The following is a 17,825-nucleotide window of genomic DNA, read 5'->3' as shown; positions in this document are numbered from 1 at the left end:
TCAATTCCTGATGGTGTTTCTAGCCTCTGATATAACCCAAATAATTGTTTCAGATTATACTTTAAACAGTAAATCTTATCCTTCTCGCTGGAAATAGTGCTTTTTCGTGCGTGACTGATTCATGAGAACCCGAGTATAATTCACGGTAAAAGAGAAGTCAACGCATTATATTGGTTCACATTTCACTTTGAAGGTCTTGTCTCATGTAGCCTCGCTGTTGTATAAGAATGTAAATAAGAATTAATCAACGAACTCAAATAGCCTCTGTACTGAAAAAGACTAGTTCAACCAATCAATATTTGTAAGTGGATATAACATATTATACTAAATAATTGTATGCCTAAAGAACCTGGATATTCAAGATTAAGGAGGAGGGGGTATGAAAACACGCCGTTTGGTCTCTTTTTGTGCTAATGCGATTAAGTTATTATTGTTTTTCCCACCTCATTGAGATATCTCATCATATAGTACTATCCCATAGCATTGTTCTTACGTAAAGTCTCTTTCTATACAGAAGGACATTGAAAATACTAAATTCATATTCAAAATATTTCTTCCGATGGATTTGTTCCACTTCGGTCACAATGTAAAGACGGTAGCGCTTTAATCCACGAGTTAGGTATAATTTTGTAAAGAGTAAATTTGGGGTTAAAAATGTATGCATTTCAGTAAACGTTTGGTAAATTCGCTCGCAACTTTGTACAGGAATAATTAGGGCGCTTGATCTCGAGTTCCATTTCTTCTAGTACGGCTGCAGAACTTGCTGTCTTAAGCAAGAATTATGAGATAAATAGTGGTGGTTTCTTTAGTTAAGAATGAACAGAATTTGATCGAGAAAATCAGAAACATGGCTTTTGAAGTCGGTATGTTCAAGATTTACCATCTTGTACAACATGGTACGTTTGGCCAGTCATAGCCCTAGGGTCATATTCAGAATAGTTCTTACTTGCAACTAATGTTATATAGTTTCCACATAAACAAAACCAACTTTTTTTTTTTTTTTTTTTTACTTGAAGGTCAAGCCATGTGCGTGACATTATTTCATTGAAGAGAAGGTTGATCTTCTTGTGGATTCTGGTAAAAATAAAAAGTGGCTACTTTTTTATAATGGTGCAATATTTGACATACCAGGAGTATACATGACCCTCTTAATACTGTTTTGAACGTTTTACTGCTGATAAGAAAAGTTGGTTAAGTTTGTACTTCTACTATACTAAGGGCTTGATTAATGTATGATTCATGTATTAAGTCAAGTCCTCAATATGGGGTTAATTGCACGTAAGAAAGATTATGAATATCACCCAGAGAGTTTAATTCAATTTTCTTTTATAGATTTATAAAGAAACAAACTGCATCCATTCACTTAAATCCATTGTAGCGATGCTTTGTATATATTTTTCTACGGCACAGTGTTGATATATTTCTTTTGATTAACTTTCTTGTGTATTATTTAAATTATATCTATTATAATGTGTTAATGAATGGAAATCTTTGTCTAATTTATTTTCTTGTACAATATTGCTTGTTACTGTGACTTTTGCAGATCATTCATGAGTAAAGTTCCAAATAAAAATCTATGATATAACAGCTGACGAAATTATTGCCAACCATAAAATAGCTTTTAGTTGGATGATGTGCGGTCAACATATCGGCTCCATTTCTTGCTATATATAGCTTTCAAGACCAGAGTTCGCTACCTCGTAATGCAAGTAGAATCTCAATTGCTTCACGACACTAGACCAATACTGAAAAAAAATTGTAAGCAGATAGAGAGTTGAAACAGGGACCACGCATATCGAAGGCATGCTTAATGCTGTGCAGATGCACGGCTGTCCAAACTTAGTGTCCAGAATATTAAGAGTTAATTAAGTAAATTAAATATTTTTTATTTTTAAAAAATCGCTAATTAATTCACAACCGGATATATTTTTCATATTATCGTATGCTGCAAGGGGCATTCGCGCGACTTCTTCTACGCTCATTTGAATTATATATAAAAAGTTTTTACGTAACTGAAAAAGAAGAAGTTAGTTGATAAAATCGTAGTTTTCTATTTTAAAAATGCATAATATATGAAGAATCATATTATTGTATTATTATTTGTTTCATTTTTCCGTTAAATGAAATAAGAAATTTATTTCGCGTGACTCACCTGTTATGGAACACGTACGCTACGAACTCAAACGGCTGGGCTTTTGGAAGGCGTCTGCAGGAGCTAAACGTTGCTCTGGGCAGAGTGATGTCTCAACTACTTGTAGAATGTGTCGTCGCGACGCCAAGCTTATATCAGCATCCTCTTCCCACGGTGATACCACAGAACACACGGTCATGCGTAGATAGAAGCGGTATTGCTCCGCCCATAGCTTACCTACGCATTTCACACCATTCGCTTTTCTTTCTTTCCTTTTTTCTCCCCCCAACTTTTAATGAAAAGGACAAGTGAAGAAAAATAAGGGAAAAAAGGAGAAAGTTGTTAGGCGTAGGGGTGCATACAACATGACGTTTTATTTCGTAACTCTAAAAAAAAAAAAAAATCTCTGAGTGATAGAAGAAAGGGTGAAGAAACGAGGGACTGAAAATGTTATTATTCTTAAGTAGGTGAATGAATTTTCATTCATTTTTCTTTGAAAGATCAAAAACATTATCTTTCTAAATCAGTATTTTGAATTCAAACTACGTTCGTGACACCAAAAGCAACAGTTAAAATCATGTTTTGACTTTCAATTTTGTCCGACAAATTTCAAAAGTGTTAAGTCGAATTCTTTTATGTGGAACCAGTGGTTTCTTATTAAAAAGAAAAAGTATTACTTATTATCATCGTATAAGATAGATGCTTATATGTCTTGGGAAGTGGCCTATGAAACCTTTGATGGCAATGTTAAGTTCAGTTATGTATGTTTTCGACATGAACAAAATATTCGATAGTGCATCTGATAGTTTCATTTCTTGGTAATCTTCCCTACTTCCTAGAACATTATTATTAGAAGATTGACATCTCCTCTGGTCCATGAAGCATCTCGCACACATTCTTCCACTTGCATACCTCTCCCCTCCTCTCCACAAACTCACGAATTCTTTTAAATCTTTTAAGTGATTCTGGATTTAAATAACCATCTCATATCTGGTCTTGGCTCGATGACTTGAGTAAAGTGTCTTAACTATTGTTTCTTCACGCTCTCTTAAAATTCCAATGACACAGCTTGCACAATGACAGGGCCGCATTAAAATACTTTGTGTCACTAAGGTATTCTTTCGGAACCACCTGTTTCCCGTTACTCCCCCAGAAAGTAATGTAATGTAATTTCAAATATGTTTATGCGTATTGAATTTGAGAGAGGTTACTGTTGTAGTTGTTTAATATATGAAGAAAATTTTATATTTTGATCGAGTTCTCGAAATGAGAACATGATGTGAGAAGTCTCTGGTTCGATCCCCGGCTAAGAAAGTTTCTGGTGGACCGTGAATTTTCTCGGGGTACTCTCATCTCCTCTCAGATTGTCATTCCATCAATTCTTCCATCATCATTCACTTGCCTTAATCATCGCCTCCCTTAGCCTGAAAGGACATAAACGTAAGACGTTAATCTGATAGATTTGATTTTCAATTTTTGAGAAGACAAAAAACTTATAATATGTAATTGCAGATACGGCAACATGGGAAATTTGTACTATAGCGAATTATCTTATTCTGTAATATGTAAGGTGCAGGGGAGGGAGCTAAGTATATCCACTCCTATGCTTCATGGCACCCTAAGGTCCACGTTACTCAGTCTAGGCACTGTTTCATACTGAATTATGTTCAGCCCAGAATATTAAAGGATTTCCTTTCGGTTCTTCTAATTTTTTTTTTAAAAAAAGAAAACCCTTTAGGGAATGATTTAAAGACAATAAAACATACAAAAAATGGAAGAAATTTAGATACGTGGTATCTACAAATGGTATAAAATGAGTTGTTTCCAGATCTTCTAGTATAGAATAAAATCTTTTTGTGTAGTTCATGTCGTTATAGTTATCAACATTTGTGAACTCGAAGCTAGACTAGGAATATAATACTTTTCGTCTCGTTTTCGAGACGAGACGAAACGAAAAGTTTTACGAGTCCCGCGGACAAGATTAGTTTATTTAAGTCTAAGATTTGAAACATTGCTTTAGTGTTATATAGTTTATATACAGGGTGGCCCAAAAGTAGGTAGAGAGTACCGTACTGATCAGCTCATTGCATTATATATAATTTCTTACTGTTATCCATCAGGTAGACTTAGTTTCTTTATTATTTGTTGTTAATATGTTTTACTTACATCTTAAGCTCAGAAGAGCCGTAACAAATAAACCCATAAACAAGAATGATATACTCGATCAATGCAGAGGTTTATGCCTACTTTTTGGCCACCCTGTATAAAATATAAATTGACAAAATGATTGTACAAAGACAATAAAGAACATTTATAAATATTTAAAGGTGTCATTACACAATATACTTCAATAGTAAATACGTTTAAAATGTTGTTATATCACCTCCTCCGTGCATCTATCGTTACGTAGAAGTTAAACAAAGACCAGCGCATAAATTGTGTTCATAAATTCATAAAAGAGACGAGAAAAACTGTTCGTGAATCGAGACAAGCTGAGAAAGAATTCTTCGAGAATGGAGACGAGACGATATTTGTAGAAAGCTTACGAAAAATAAGACGAGAAAACTTTATTCGACATGCGACTTCGTGACCAACGCAGAACTTTCCTTTTGGAAGTAATTTGAAGTACGCAAGCTTGTGGATCGCTGCACCAATTTCGGTAACAAGGGAGGTGACTATGAAGATGTACATGTTGAACACTACCTTTGTGTAAATAAGTTCTAGAACGAAATGGATATAATTTTTGACTTCCGCGCGCAACCAAGCATACCGATTAAGAAGGAGTGCATACAACATGACGTTTTATTTCGTAACCCTTAAAAAAAAAATCTCTGAGTGATAGAAGGGAGGATGAAGAAACGAGGGACTGAAAACGTTATTATTCTTAAGTAGGTAAGTAGGTTAAGTAGGTGACAATCACCTTTACTGAGATTCGATTATCTTTATTTAATGTCTACCCTTCTACTAATTACATACACACTTTATGAACTAAACCATGCATACTTACTTATCTTGTCTTAGGGCGCAAAATTTCAAAGTCAGACGCAGTCATCAATCCAAAAATGATGGTCGCCAATATCTCTCACGTACACATTATGAGAGGTATCAACCCCCCTCTCCCCAGGACCTTTGATTTGACAAAAAAAGATATTACATCAGGGCATAAAGTTCCAAACTCAGATAATTAGTTTCAGGATAATCAATTTTGAATTGGACAATTCATATACATGTTAAAAAATATATTACCTTAAAACTTCACGTTTGTGTAACGCTCTCTCTCTCTCTCTCTCTCTCTCTGCACTGAAGTACCAGTTGTCGATTGCAGTTTTCGGATCAAAGTCTTTAAGTGAAGTGTCATCGACGGAAATTGTCAACAAATCATCCAATGTGTCAGTCTTCAGTGAATTCCTGTAGGCAGTCTTAACTCTGTTGAAACTGCTGAAGCTTCTCTCACATGAAGCAGTACTCACAGGTAAAACTGCACAAAATTTGAAAATTGGTAGCAAATTTGGAAATCTCGTAATGTAGTTTTCACTGTAAATCTTTTTCAGTGTCTGATTCAACATCAAAAGGAAAACACAAGTTTTGAAGACTTCACATTCGGTATTTTTTCTTTTTCTCGCTCAGTGGCAATAATTTTCCTGCGAAACAGAAACTGTGCAGCCCTGTGAGTTTAGATAGAATACATTCCTACTGAACACTGGTCGCCATCTCTAAATTTCTAGTCGCCAATGGCGAACTGGTGACCGGAAATTTTGTGCCCTGCTTGTCTGATAAGACTTGGCTACTAACTATTGCTTATGAACTAAATCTAAGCTACGTACTTAAATTTCTTTCAGAAAATACTACGATTTGTGCAGAGGCGGATCTGCGCCTTTATGAGCCTTTTGTAAGAGTTACTTCGAACATATTTCAGGAGTGGTTGATATGTAAAGGCGCACACCAAGAAATTTATGTCCGAAGTTTGGGGGGGGGGTCACCAGTACTAGTCACTATGTCTAGGTAATATTGACCTGGTGTTATTTTACACTCCCGATGGTAAAAACTGAGGGAGGCAACCAGAACCAAGACTAATATGCAGTGGTGCATTTAAGGGGGGGCTTCCATCTTTAAGACACCCGAAATTTTATTTACTACTTTGAGGTAAATTAAATATCTAGCAGAATTTTCACATTTCCAGGAATAAAGTTAGCAAAACCCCCGAAACAAAATCGTAAATACACCACTGATGATATGTAGGCTATATCATAAGTTTACTACAAACTTCCAAAATATAATAAATAATAGTTTTAATAGCTTCAAATATTTTTGTCACTCAAAAAACTGGGCGCCTTTGATTCCCTGGCTCCGGACTAGATACACCACTGGATTTGTATCTTTTATGTAACACAAAAGTCTTACACTTACTACTGAACTTACCTAGTGTTTCATGTGTTGGCCGATTAATGAAACTTACCTATGATACTACGAGTTAATATGTTATATTGTGATTGGTTATCTATTTCATGCGTACTAACTCAACTAACTTACAGCTATTTACTTTACTTTATACTCTGTTTTCTATATTTATTAAAAGTTTTGATTAATTCTGTTGATTTTGATTAGATGTTTTATAATCTATCCTATAGATTTTGTTTGAAAAATTGTACTCTTGCTTTTTGTTATTCCTATTTAGTAGTTATTGATGAACTGCTATTGCAAAACTTTCTGTAATTATATCGCTATATTACTCGTGGCGACACAAATTATGGGCCTTTTGTAGTAATTATTTCGAAAGTATCTCAGGAGTGGTAGATATATATAGGTGCGCATCCAGAAATTTATGTCCGAAGTTGAGGAGAGGAGGGATTCACCAGTATTAGTCACTATGTCTAGGTAATATTGAACTGGTATTATTTTACACTAGATAAAACAATAAGGAATGTTAAAACACTGACACCTGTATTCTCAGCAAGAATAATAAAATTAAATTGTTTTTACAACAAAAGATAAGATTGTAAGATCAAATTTTTAAGGGACATCAACCATTTCTCTTCTAGGGCAAACATACTTTTCTTAAGAAAGTGTAGAAATGTCTCTCCAGTTATGAAGTTCGGGATGGAGGTTCCGGACCCGGTGGACAACCTCCATGGGTGAACCCCTGGCTACATATAACTTCAACGTTGTGCTAACTTATGTACAACCCGTTTCAATTTCAATTTTAATGTCCTTCGTTATGGCAAGAATTCTCCCAGAAACTGAAGCGGATACGGTCTTTTTCTGACAGAACGTGCAAGACTGAAAACAGTCGAAATATCAGCTTTACAGCCGGGACGCCATAGATATTTTGTTGGAAGTATGGTAATGGCTTCCCCCTTTGTTCCCCTTCACTTTTACCCTTGTTAAATAACATAAAGAAATAAAGAATATAAAAATTTTGAAACTGAGCAAGGTAGGATCTGGGGAAATACTTTTACATGAAATAATAAGGTAACACCGAGATCTTTCTGCTGTATTTTAAATTGAATGGTTAAACAAAACTTTCTGACGGTATAGTCAGATACTGACTATGACCAGCCAGACACTTCACTTTCAGCATTGTTGTCTCTGGCTGCACTGTAGTTAACAAATTCTGAGAGGCTGAATTAGTACTGAATAGTGAGCAAAGTAGAAAACCAATTTCCTTAAAAAGGGAAATTCTTATATTGCAAATGTCTTTATGTATCACCATTTCAACAAAATTTGCTGATTATATATTTATGAACAGGGAGGAATAAAAGGGGGATGTCCACTTTTGGGCAAAATTTAGATTTTCATGCCATCTTGTTCTGTCACGGACATGCGTGCAATACAGATATATTCAATGAATTTTATATACTAAATGGGTTAAAAATATTTCATTCTTGCCCCAGAACCCGATTTTTAACATTCCAATGTCGTCAAACTGCACCTTAAGCAACTGCACCTTAAGCAACTGCACCTTTCCGTATGCAATGTCAGATAGTCGTTTATACGAGGTTGAGTATCAGGTCAACAAAGCCAATGAACCTTTGTACCCCACTTGTTCTCCTTGCCCCACTCTCCCATACTTGATACTGATTCGAGGATAAAAGTACATTTCCAAAATGTTCGTTGTACAATAAAGTATTATGCTTAATTGGTTCAGAACAGTTAGAATAGGATGCTATGATCAACACGATAATTGTTAGTGTGATTCACAAGATCTTTTCCTTATTTTAAACGGAAGTTGAATATCTCGAAAGAAAAATGGCAGGATTTCAGTAGCACGCCTTGAAGGTCTTATGCAGCCCAGATGCTCAAACCTTCTATATGGAACTACCGAAGAAGTAAGTAGCGGAGTAAAGAAGAATCAAAACAATATTTAATACTATTGTTTATAATTTAAAAAAAAAAAACACTCGCCTCTTTTCGCCTGCAATAGACCCCTTTTCCCATAGTGCAAACCAACCTCATGTCAGTTTTGTCTGTATTCTTTTCTTTACAATAATATACGTTGTGCATAAGATTTTGCAAGCTAGTTTCCAATATAATAACGAACTTATAAACCAAATTTGAAGCATTTTCCACGATTAGTTTAGGAAGTAAAATGCTCTGAACTTTAAAAATCGTTTCCCGAAAACTTAGTAACAATAGACATCCCGCCTTATCCTCCTGGACTCTTTATATATATATATATATATATATATATATATATATATATATATATATATATATATATATATATATATGAGTGTGTGTGTTTATTTAGGTTGGAACTCTAGTATTTTGCAACTACTCAACTTACATAAACCTTATTTTGATTGTCTGTTATACAACAACTTTTAACAATAACTCATTAAAAGTTTATTCTACAAGGAAAAGGAAATCTGTGTCTTAAACGGCTGTTAAGGAAACAGATGACCAAAAGGAAAGTTACCAAGTTCATTAAAAGTTTATTGTAGAATGTAGGTGAAAGCTCTGTTGTGATTGGCTGTTATCAAGAAACTTAGTCAATAAAAGAAATATAAAACTCGAGAATATGAAAACAAGTAGATTAAAATAGAATCAAAATTATATTTCAGACATTCCACGAAAAGTGGGAATTTCACGAGAAAAAAACATATGAAATCTGAAGAATAATGCAATTGATCATCCTTATATTGTATAAAAACAACTTATTTGTGCATTTATTGTACCTCTTTGTTATATATTTGTATCACTGAATGAAACTGTTCGCGCGTTGTCAAAGTTTCGTTCAAATATGATGAATATAAATACCTTGTACTAATTTAGTAGACGAAATAAAGTAAAGTATATTTGGGAGGAACGAAAAAAGCTCACTTGTATTTTTCAAGAAATCAAAAGTATTGTCAAGACAGACAAATATTGTTTTAAACTTATGATGTATAACAACACGATGTAACCTCCGTTACAACAAATATTGATGAATTCATGTAAAACGAAATATACGTATGTTATATGCACCAAACCTGCAGACAGTAGTAATGAAGACATAACTAACGTCTCATTTACAATAACTGGTTTATAAATATAATATTTCCTTTTTAAAAGGTGTAACGGAGGTTACATGTCTTGAATTGATGTTACACAAAAGAATGATGTAAATTCACGTACAATCGAATCAATAGGTTTTTTAGTTACATAAAACCTTCAGAACGTAATAATAAAGCCACAAATTAATTCTGGACAAGAATTCTATGAACTTGCTGTTAATTTGTCTAAAACTGTTAATGTGCTTTTTGTATCTTAAGCTGATGTTGAAGAAACGGCTCGCCTCCTCCTGAATAAACGTTGGATATTAGCTGCTGACATTATTGGAATACGGAACTTCCATCACTTTGAGAAAATGAGTGAAGATAATAGTTTAGTTGGTCTTACCGCAATGTCCAACTTAAACAAAATACATGTTTCTTCGAGGTCGACGCAGCAGCCAGACATACAAATACTATCTCAAAAGTGTTTAAACTATAGTGATGTTTACACTGATGACGATGGTTAGGAGTTAAACCTGTTCCCAAAAAATGTAACCTCCATTACACAACAAATATTGTTTTTTCTCCACAACGATGTGATATTTCCACATGTATCTTTATAGTATAAGTGGGGGTATGGGTATGTATTGGGTGATATCAATAAAAATAAGTAACTACTCCTGAGAAGTCCTGCTCGAGAATCGGAGTAACTACACCTGGAGTAATCTCCTCCCTCAATTTCGTATCAATAAAACAAGCCGCTACTCAGGTCTAGTCTGCTCCAGATTTATGAACGTTTACTCGCGCTTCCTCTGCACGTAGCACTGAGTCGTATCAATAAAAGAAGTGGTTACTCATTTCTCCCATCTGTTGGGCGGTCATTTCGTTGTGGGTAACTTCTGGCGCAATATCCTAAACGCCATGGAAGGGGCAAGTAGCAACGACAGTTTTAATTAAAGTGCATTTGTGGATATTATAAAAGTCCCAGTGGTACTTTCAAAGTCACAGTTACCAGAAAGTAAACGAAGGAAAGCCGAAGCTTTGAGGGCAATTACAGTGAAATGCAACGAAATATCAAACACATCTACAAATGAGACACAAATCCAAAAGAGAATCTTTAATATCCGAGCGAGCATTAAAAAAAAAAAACTAATTTGAAAAAGAAAACGGGAAACAAGAAAGTAATACTGAAACCACGGGAACGAACCTCTTGCAACTGATGGATGTGGATTGGAATCCAGCAATATCAAGATTAGCACGACAAATGCATATCACGTGTTGTCCAAGGTCTTGTCCAAGATTGTTTGGCTTTAAGAACGAAATCAGACACTTGGTCCCTTTGTTTCCTTTTTTAAATAGTCCAGCCAGTCAAGTCGTAAAGCACGTCCATCTGATTGCGTTTTCCACAACATACGTGTCCCCTTTCACCTTGGCATAAAAAATATACATTCTCATGTATACACTCTTCCTATCAGCGTTGAGTTGAGTTAATTTTGAGTTTAATGTCTTTTTCAGTAGCGAGGCTATATGAGACGGGACCCACTGATTAACTTGGAATCCGAACCATATGAGCTTCCGCCGGGAATCGAACGTGGGTCTCTCATGCCAAATGCATGTACGCTATCCGCTTAGCCACGAAGGAGCTCTTCCTATTAGCGTATTCGTCTCCAAAATACTAGGTTTCTTTATTGCCACTTGTTTATAGTCAAGTGTTCCGATAGCACCCGGAAATGTATATTGTTCTTGCCACTCTGCCTTTGCTGTTTGAATATTACACACACCTCCGGAAACAACCAATTTTCAGATTTCGCAATAATCGCATCCATTACACTTGTAGTTGTCATAGACACAGTACTTTGAGCCACAACAGAATACCCTGACATTCAAACCTGGAATCCCGGATCACTCACGTAAAGCAAGAAAACCCGCATCTTTGCATCATTGCGTAGTGCATCACCCCAAATTTCCGTTGATTTTCCTAAAAAATGTTGTGCTAACTACTCTACATTTTCTTTCATGAACCTATGTTTTTTTGTAATCTCCATTTGCAACATTTCTATGCAATTTATAAATTTTGCTACATAGCAAAACAATCATATACTACTCTGTCATATTTCGCACGGAGTCACCTATTTAGCTTGCTCCACAAATTTGGAGAAGTTACTAGCATCACAGAAGAGCCTTTGATTTTTATTGATATCAAACGCGGAGTAGTTACTCGGATCGAGAATAGAGGTGTGGTTACTTCAAAATTGCGGGGCTTCTTCGAGGTCAGTCGAGACGACTAGTGCTCAGTTCTCTTTTTATTGATACCAATGCGAGTAACTACTTCAAAATTGGGCGTAATGAGTAACTTCTCCGTTTTATTGATATCACCCATTGTTTGGTCTATAACGACACGGACAGCACAAGTTTTATTTGCACAATATATCACTTTGTAGTAGTAAAAGTGATGGAAACAAACCGGCTCCGTTACAAATGGAATGGCTGATTTCCTTAATTTAGTGTTGAATGTGAGTTGCATTGAGAATAAAGTAAATTATACCACTTAACCCCTTCAGTGCGTAATTTTCAGATGCGAACCGCTGTAAAAAGTGTAGTTTTTTTGAGAACTTTGGATGTTGATTCTAAATTTGTTTCAAAATCATTTACATCAAAATCACTAATTGATAACTCTTCCTCGATGTCAGCATCGTTGAAATATCGTTTTGAAGCCATTACTGTACTGTCTGCTCTCAAACAAAACAAAGAATGAAAACTATATTTGACGAAGACCAAACTCTATTTTAATTTCTTTCTTTTTTCGTCTTCTTCTTTTAATTAAGCAACAATTGAAACCAGCTGAGCTCAAACAGGCTAAATATTGTCGGGATAACATTACTCATACTATGGGCAAGTATATTCGCCATACGCAATACAAAATAGCCAAAGCAAAATGAAAGCGTATATATTCGCCACCTACACTGAAGGAGTTAAGTGGAATGGAAAAGACATAACGTCTTTATGGAAATAGTGCTTTGCCCTGGTTTTATTTATGCCAAATGTCCCTTGGTCCAGGTCATATTTGAAAGGGTTTAAAATATCGAGTATTTATTAATAAAAGTTTGTTGGTCATTTGTCCTCATCTTAAGAAACAACTTCCAAAATTATAGTTTGTTGATTTGACTTTGGGTTTAGGGTACCTTTCATCAGAGAGGCCAGATGAGATGTGAACCTACACATTAATGTGAGATTCCACCGGGAATCAAACCCGGGTCTTCCCCGCCAAAGGCGCGTACGCTAACCGCTTGGCCACGAGAAATCTCGATTGTACGTTGTTGAATTGTATATTTTTATTAATTTTAATATTGAGTTAGTCTCAAAATATGAAAACTAAAGAATGGCGCATTTCATACTCTTATATTTTAGTGCGTATTTCCCAGTCCACAAGTAAAAATCTAAGCAATGAATGGATCGAATACTGTATATAAAAAGGATCACGCAGTGAGAATTATAAGATTGTAATCTTAGTACGTCCGTTACTACACACGATAACTTTTGAGCGAAAGCAAATTTTATAATTCTTTCTTTCTTCCTTTCTTTTCTTTTCTTTTTTTTTTTTTTTTTGCAATAATCTCAGCCACGTTCTTTAATGGAGTCAATGCATTTAATATGTTGACGACTAACAGTGACTTTAATGTGGCTAGGGATGCGCACGAGACAAGATTAGAGGCTGTCTCGTCTCGAAATTGTGCTGTAAAAGTGATGTCTCGACTCGAAAAATGTATATTCCTCTATTAGAAGAGCTCTGTCTCGACTCGAATTTTGACAGGAAAATTATGTCTCGACTCGTCTCGTGCGCATCCCTAAATGTGGCTGCCAGTGTAGCGGAATTCTCTTTACTACCTTTAGCAGTGTTTATCATATGAAATAGGTTAACTAGCAAATAATCTTGTATTTCAATTTTTTCAATTTGTTATCGGGACTGGGTAGCACTTTGAATGGTGGGAGGGAATCTAAACAAACGAAAAGAAGAAACCGGTACCTGAAACTTTAGAGAGTTGTCTACGCACAAACATTTTAAGAAACAAATTGAACAAGATATCCTTTTTGCATTTGAAATTTCTTTTATTTAAATGGCAAAGAAAGGTTGAAAATAAGTCGAGAAATTCATAAAACAATGATACTCACAATATTGATTTCTATTTAGAATAATAAACTTGTCATAGTCAAGCAGTCAAGCTTCACGGCGATTAAGTACATATTTATATCGATAGGAGTCAAAGTGTTAATAGATATAAGAAGAATATTCTATCCAAAAAATAAGTTATTATCATGGTTATTGTTATTATTATTTCTTTTTACTAATATACGAAATATGCATAACAATTAACAAATAGTGGTTGGTATGTCTATGTTGAACTTTACTTTTCAAGCCCATTTATGTTTCTCACCTGAAATCCTTAAATGGATCGTCAAAATACCTCTGCGCAATTAACTTGTGCTTTGCAACGATAAAATATTTTGTACCGGTATCACTTTCCTCAAGATCCTCCTCCTCTGTTACTGACATTATGCCATGCATAATTTTTGCATGCTGAAACAATCAACAACAGTTTACATCACTATATATATGTATACGTTGGTCTAAAACTCGCGTTCATTCTTAGCAAGTTCTAATGTTAGATACAAAAAGAAGACAGAAACACAATATGACTTTTCACCTGCGGGGCCGTTTTGGCTGTAGAGCTCGGTAAAGTTACGACGATCTGGCAAAACCACATGGCACATTGCAAGATAAGTATCTAACAGAGAAACTGATGCCACTGTTTGGCGTGGAATAGGGGTAACAAGTGTGCTGGCATCCATACTATCCGTATTCAAATCTCTCCGAGGACTCCACTTTTTATTATTATCTTTTCACACGCTGCAAGCTGAACAGAAAGAAGGAAACCAAATGGGAATAGCATGAAGAAAAAGAAATAAGTACACTGATGTGCCATATAAACATCTGAATAGTCAACATCGGAACTCGAACCAGTCTCACTCTCATTGAAGTGGTTGATATGATTGGTTGATTTTGAGTTTAGTGTTTCATTCAGTACAGAGGCTATATGAGACATGGACCTATAATTAACGTGGGATCTGAAGTACATGAGATTGCACCCAGTGCCGTGTCGTGGGGGCAAGCGGGGCTAAGGCCCCGGGCGCCGAAGTAAGGGGGGCTCAAAATTCGGGAGGAAAAAGGAAAGAAGGAAAGAAAAAGAGAAAGGAAAAATTACTTGTAATATTTTAGATCAACAGCAGGTACTGTTGCAGGTTCATCGAAAAGCAAAGAGTGTTGTTACTGGGTCAATCCAAATGAAATCGACCAATGATGGTTCCTGACAAAATTTAATTTTTGATTATTATTTTTTACCTAAGTTTGTACCATATTTTGGGAGTTGAAAACGGGTATTCATTTATTTTTTAGCCGGTTTTGTCGTAGCGGCCATTTTGTATAGGCGCCTGAGCGTATTTTGAACTTTTCAGAGGATTCCGTTAAACGCTGTAACTTTTTAGGTTTTAAAGATAATGAGTTAAAACCAAAACAATATGAAAGATAATGGAATGGACAGCATTCTGTGCTCTGTGGATATTAACACGTACTTAAGAACGTCGGGGAGAAAGCTCTGATCATTGAAGTTGGAAACCTAAAAGTGTCCGTTTTGGAATGTACATTTTGAAACGAAGTAAATGAGGCTCACCTTCAATTTTTTGTCTACGTAGAGACTAGATAATAGACAATGTCTCAAACAAGTTTGAGATTTGAGAACCATATACTTGATTTTTTGGAAATTTTTAAATATTGCGAATTTTCGAAAATTGTGTATTTTCACCATCAAATATCTCAGGAAGGATGCGAGTAAAAATCTGAAATTTGCACAAAATACACGATAGTTTTACAGTAAAAAGTGGGTAAAATTGCATCATTGAGACTTGAGAAATTTCTGAGTTAAATGTTTTTTCTTTACTGGGACTTAATATCATGAAGCGCCATGAGGCGTGTATATTCTATAAACTTTGTAACAAAAGTCAAAATAACACGACAGTAATGTTTAATTGGTAAAATGTGCACAATTTATGAATCATATCTTGTACAAAAAAACGAAACGCGTCCGTTATTGCTTTTCTGCCTATAGCGCTGCTGTTAAGACACCAGTGAGGTAAACAGATGACTAATTTGTATACAGGGTTTGGAACTGAACCTTAGTGATTGGCACCCACACCTTGTCATTCGTAGGTAGTTTAAAAAAGGTTCTTGGGCCATGGGAATGGAAAAAGGGAACAAAAAGATCATCCTGATTGATGTCTTCAGTTCTTCCAATCCACCATTTCTCGTCGTAAATACAGATACGGTATCATTAGGTGCAAATGACACATGCTATGTTCTAGAAGTACTGAAGCACTGCAATCAGTAAATTCATCTTGTTGTGACAATTCATAACATCTGATTTGTTTGCGTCAGAGGTACAAATCTATGATATGATCTGGTATTGATAATTCTCTTACAAGTAGCAAATCACGAGTTTCTTGGTGTTTGACCGCACTTCTTCTGATGAAACATAGATAAATTGTATGCTTGAGATATTATCAACACAAAACCTGAACATCTGTTCAGCTGTTAAAATTTCGAATTTCACATCATTGCAACAACATATAACTCAGAAACTACTCAAGTGTCAGTAATGCAATTTTATCCACCTGTTACTGCACAACAATAGTCTATTTTGTGCAAATTTGGCATTTTTCACTTGCGTCCTTCCTGAGATATTTGATGGGGAAAATACACAATTTTCGAAAATTCGCAATGTTTAAAAGTTTCCAAAAAATCAAGTAGATGGTTCTCAAATCTGAAACTTGTTTGAGACGTTGTCTATTATCTAGTCTCTACTTAGACAAAAAATTGAAGGTGAGTCTCATTCATTTCGTTTCAAAATATACATTCCAAAGCGGTGATTTTTAGGTTTTCAACATCAATGTTCAGAGCTTTTTCCCCGACGTTCTAAAGTACGTCTCAATGTCCATAGAACACAGAATGTTGTCCATTCTATTATCGTTTTATGGTTTTAGTTTAAACTCATTATCTTTAAAACCTAAAAAGTTACAGCGTTTAACGGAATCCTCTGAAAAGTGCAAAACACGCACACACGCCTATACAAAATGGCCGCTACAAACAAACCTGGCTAAAAAATTAGTTAACTCCATTCTAACCAAACCGCAGTTATGCATATTTTAAGTCAATCACTCCCGTATGCGACCGAAATCACGTGATTAAAACAAAATGGCTTTCATAAAACTAGTGATACCTCAATTCGAAGTGACATAATACCGAGGGTGTTCATATATACACTACATTCTACCAAAGTGTGGTGTCAAGCCATAGATGTAGTGCGGGTTGTGCCAATTTCGTTTTTTAGAGGCTTTACAGATATAAGCTCCTTGACTATCGAATCTTCTTTACGAAAATGGAGAACGGAACGTTTTACTGTACAAAACCAACTCCGATTGTAGTATGATATTTCTTTGAAAAGCGAATAATCCCTACAAATCATATTTCATAGGTGGTTTTAACTTTAAATTGCAAATGATAAGTTCTTTCCTTGATTAAAAGCATTTTTCTTTGAAGGATTGGCAACTTAACGTAATTCTAATCTCATTCTTTTTCACCTTCCTCATGAAAAACACTTATTTCTCTTCAGATTGCTCGTGGAGTACTTTGTGCATATCTGATGATCCCTATTGTATCATATTGTTCTGATAAATTTCTTTGATATCAGTAGTTGCATCAATTATTCTTTTTAGAGATTTAAAGTAACACAATAAGAAAGAAGCGTAGAAAATTTAAAATTTTTATATCAGTTCAAAGTACACGTGACACATTCCACGGGTACGATTAGTGGTGGGAGAGCGTTAAAATATTAAAGCATTACTATGCTCGGATTCCACTTTAAACTGTACCTGTAGGTCCACGTCTCATATTGTGCAGGTATCGTACCCTCACGATGAATTATGTATAATAATCTATATATTAAAATGATAGAAAAGTTTATATGTTTGTTTCCAATTCTTTCGTTAATGAGAGCTCCTTCGTGGTAAGCGCTTTTGGCTTGGAAGACCCGGGTTCGGTTTGCGACGGGACCTCATGTGGTTCGGATTCCACGTTAATCAGTAGGTCCCGTCTCATATAGCCTCGCTGCTGA

At 35.3% G+C, this 17,825-nt stretch overlaps 1 protein-coding gene across 1 annotated transcript in view; it reads right to left on the bottom strand.

The window, feature by feature from the left end:
• The window catches only part of Ms (neuropeptide receptor myosuppressin), a 284,596-nt gene extending 282,307 nt beyond the window's left edge, over positions 1 to 2,289 (bottom strand). Inside the window, exon 1 of the mRNA XM_081752408.1 lies at positions 2,153 to 2,289. The gene's annotated coding sequence lies outside the window, so the exon portion shown is untranslated. The remainder of the gene's footprint in view (positions 1 to 2,152) is intronic.
• Between the last annotated feature and the right edge of the window lie 15,536 nt (positions 2,290 to 17,825).

The sequence above is a fragment of the Thermobia domestica genome, chromosome 3 (assembly GCF_964235325.1).
Source record: "Thermobia domestica chromosome 3, izTheDome1.hap1.1, whole genome shotgun sequence".
Lineage (NCBI taxonomy): Eukaryota > Metazoa > Arthropoda > Insecta > Zygentoma > Lepismatidae > Thermobia > Thermobia domestica.
The sequence above is the reverse complement of the archived record's forward strand: the minus strand, read 5'-3'. Positions and strand labels throughout refer to the sequence as shown.